Raw genomic sequence first — 3798 nt, forward strand, 5'->3', positions numbered from 1 at the left:
ACTCTGTCTGTGAAGAACAAGACTGTGTGTGTGTGTGTGTGTGTGTGTGGAGGGGGGTCAAGACCCTTATAGAGGCCCAGTGTGTGTGTGTGTGTGTGTGTGTGGAGGGGGGTCAAGACCCTTATAGATAGTGTGTGTGGGGTCCAGTCCCTTCTAGACTGGAGTGTGTGGGGTCCAGTCCCTTATGGATGATGTGTGTGGGGTTACTGGGGTACAGCATATACAGTAGACTGGACCTGCTGTAGGTACAGTATGGGGTCCAGGCTGTTGACTGGTGTGTGTGGAGTCCAATCCCTTATACAGTAGACTGGACTAGCTGTCTGTGGTCCAATCCCATATAGACTGGACCAGATGTGTGTGTGGGGTCCCAACTGTGTGTGTGAGCTCCAGGCTCTTCTTGTCCATGAAAGCACCATGTTGTGTCCAATCCCCTTTATGTCCAAAACATTACTGTGTGTGTGTGTGTGTGGGCCCCAGACGCCTAAACATTACTGTGTGTGTGTGTGTGTGTGGGCCCCAGACGCCTAAAGCGCTAAACCCAGAAGCTGGGAGACTGAGGTCACTGAGAGCATAGCCGGACTCTTACAGGTCCTTTCTGCACTGAGCATAAAAACTACAGGCCTACTTGAGTTATTTTCTCCTAGAATTGCAATTAATCTTCAGCGACCACTGAAGAGGGATACTACTCAGTAAACCAGAAACCATCTTATTTTTCGGCTCTGAATCTAGGCAGGAAAAGAACAACATTGTGTGCTTGGCCTCATTTATGGCTGTTGAGTAGAAGAGGGAAAGTATTCAGAGGTGTTGGACCCCAGTCAGCGTCCTTCCTAAAGGAGTGCTCTCTGTATTTGGCTGTCCTTGCAATCCTGCAATGCTCAATAACTCACATTTATCAGTTCTTCGCCACACAGTGGAATGTCCTCCCTCTTCAGCTGGAACTCTACCGTAGGTCAGTCCACATAGAGGCTTGTGTTTGTGCTGTACAGAGGGTCATTGGGTTATGATAATCAAGACTCAGACTTGAGCTACAGTAGTAGTAGTAGTAGTAGTAGTAGTAGTAGTAGTGGTAGTAGTAGTAGTAGTAGTAGTAGTGGTAGTAGTAGTAGTGGTAGTAGTAGTAGTAGTAGTAGTAGTAGTAGTAGTAGTAGTAGTGGTAGTAGTAGTAGTAGTAGTAGTAGTAGTAGTAGTAGTAGTAGTGGTAGTAGTAGTAGTAGTAGTAGTAGTAGTAGTAGTGGTAGTAGTAGTAGTAGTAGTAGTAGTAGTAGTGGTAGTAGTAGTAGTAGTAGTAGTAGTAGTAGTAGTAGTAGTGGTAGTAGTAGTAGTAGTAGTAGTGGTAGTGGTAGTAGTAGTAGTAGTAGTAGTAGTGGTAGTGGTAGTAGTAGTAGTAGTAGAAGTGGTAGTAGTAGTAGTAGTAGTAGTAGTAGTAGTAGTAGTAGTAGTAGTAGTAGTAGTAGTAGTGGTAGTAGTAGTAGTAGTAGTAGTGGTAGTGGTAGTAGTAGTAGTAGTAGTAGTAGTAGTAGTAGTAGTAGTAGTAGTGGTAGTAGTGGTAGTAGTAGAAGTAGTAGTAGTAGTAGTAGTGGTAGTAGTAGTAGTAGTAGTGGTAGTAGTAGTAGTAGTGGTAGTAGTAGTAGTAGTAGTAGTAGTAGTAGTGGTAGTAGTAGTAGTAGTGGTAGTAGTAGTAGTAGTAGTAGTAGTAGTAGTAGTAGTGGTAGTAGTAGTAGTAGTAGTAGTAGTAGTAGTAGTAGTGGTAGTAGTAGTAGTAGTAGTAGTAGTAGTAGTAGTAGTAGTGGTAGTAGTAGTAGTAGTAGTAGTAGTGGTAGTGGTAGTAGTAGTGGTAGTAGTAGAAGTAGTAGTAGTAGTAGTAGTAGTGGTAGTAGTAGTAGTAGTAGGAGTGGTAGTAGTAGTAGTAGTAGTAGTAGTAGTAGTAGTAGTAGTAGTAGTGGTAGTAGTAGTAGTGGTAGTAGTAGTAGTAGTAGTAGTAGTAGTAGTAGTAGTGGTAGTAGTAGTAGTAGTAGTAGTAGTAGTAGTAGTAATAGTAATAGTAGTAGTAGTAGTAGTAGTAGTAGTAGTAGTAGTAGTAGTAGTAGAAGTCTCGATCAAAACAGACAATAACTTGAAATACACATAATTGAGAAGAACAGTTTGTTTTATTGACACAAAAGTGATTGCCAAATTAAATTAAACAAAGCGTCACAGATTCTCATGTGAATTCAGTTTCTGCGGTGTGCAAAGCCACTGCTCGCTATTAGGTAGACAGTGCCTTGGTGCTCAAGGTCGTCCTCATTAATCACGTCACAGCGCTCATGGAGAGTGTTCTCCTGCCCCATGGAGGTGTTTGATTGGTTGCTGGTGCTGCCTCCAGGTAACATATTACTCCCCACGGGGCCTACAGCAGACATCATTCATCATCACAGAGACTGAACACACTAAAACGCCCTTGAAGACCTTGTTTTGGAGGTCAAGCTTTTAGCTGAGAATACAGGGTTCATCAAAGGGAAGTTTAAAGTAAAGTTTAAAGTAATCACATACATTTGGGCTGGAATTGGGCTACTACTATGAAACCAAGAACTATAAAGGGATGTTTTTCATCTGTTGTAGTCATTTGGATGGAGGGGAGGAGGGGAGGGAGTTGTGGTGCGCTTGTGGGCGTGTCCCGTGATGCAGGAGGAGGGGCCAGCTCTCTCCTCCTCCTCTCTCCGTAGACGGGATGAAGGGATAGAAGGAGAAGGGACCGGAGGCCCCCTGCTGGGGCTGCAGCGACAACATGGAGTAGGCAGCCATCTGCACACACACACACACACACACACAGCTATGGTCAGCGAGCGTGAAGTTCAGTTGTTTGTGTAGCTCATGATCCCCCCCTTGTGGTCATGCTGTGGAAATGCCCCATACATACCTTCCTTAAAAGGCTGTGATATACAATAGGTGACTGCAAAGTCTGTCTTACCAGCTTGTCAGATCAGATTGGTGACCAGTTCGCAGGTGAGTGTAGAAGGTGCGGTCTCTGGCCAGCCTACCTGTGATTGGGCAGCTCGAGGGCGACAGGCGACCACTCCGATGAACGAGAAGGTGGCCATGAGGATGGCGCCACATGGAAGGATGAAGAAGAGATTGTGCATGGCTGTGGAGAACACAAGGAGAACGTGTCGCGGGTTAGCGAGTTGGGAAAGCGTGTCCGTTCGAGACTCTTTTAACAGTCCCTAGATCGAGACTTAAGACCAAGGGTGACCGAGCTTTTGCGGTGGCTGGCCCAAAGCTCTGGAACAGCCTCCCTCCACACATTAGACACGCACAGAACCTAGGGCTCTTTAAGTCTCAGCTCAAAACACACTTGTTTTCACTGGCTTTTGAGGCCTGATAGCCTACATCCCCTGTCCTGTTCTGTGTCCTGTCCTTTTATTATTCTGTGATTATGTGCACTTTATTCTGTTTTCTGTTTTAGTTTATTTTATATATTGTACAGCACTTTGGTGCAACTTCGGTTGATTTTAAACGTGCTTTATAAATAAAATTGACCTTGACCTTGACCTTGGATTTCCCAGACGCAGGGAACAAAGAGCATTAGGTGAAAATAAAGATAGATGCTTATAAAAGTTTTAAAAAGTAGGGGTGTGTAATAAACCGTAAGTATCTACAATATTGATCTTATCGGTATCACGGTTTAACCTATGGAAGCTAGGCCTAAAATGTCCTTAAAAGTTTCCAACTCCTGTTTCTATCATTCCAATCACTTCAACGCCCTCCATTCCAAGGTTCTTCTGGGTTCTTCTTTCTCACCATCATTGATGCAGTCGCCTG

The sequence above is a fragment of the Borostomias antarcticus genome, assembly GCF_949987555.1.
Source record: "Borostomias antarcticus genome assembly, chromosome: 22".
NCBI classification, from domain to species: domain Eukaryota; kingdom Metazoa; phylum Chordata; class Actinopteri; order Stomiiformes; family Stomiidae; genus Borostomias; species Borostomias antarcticus.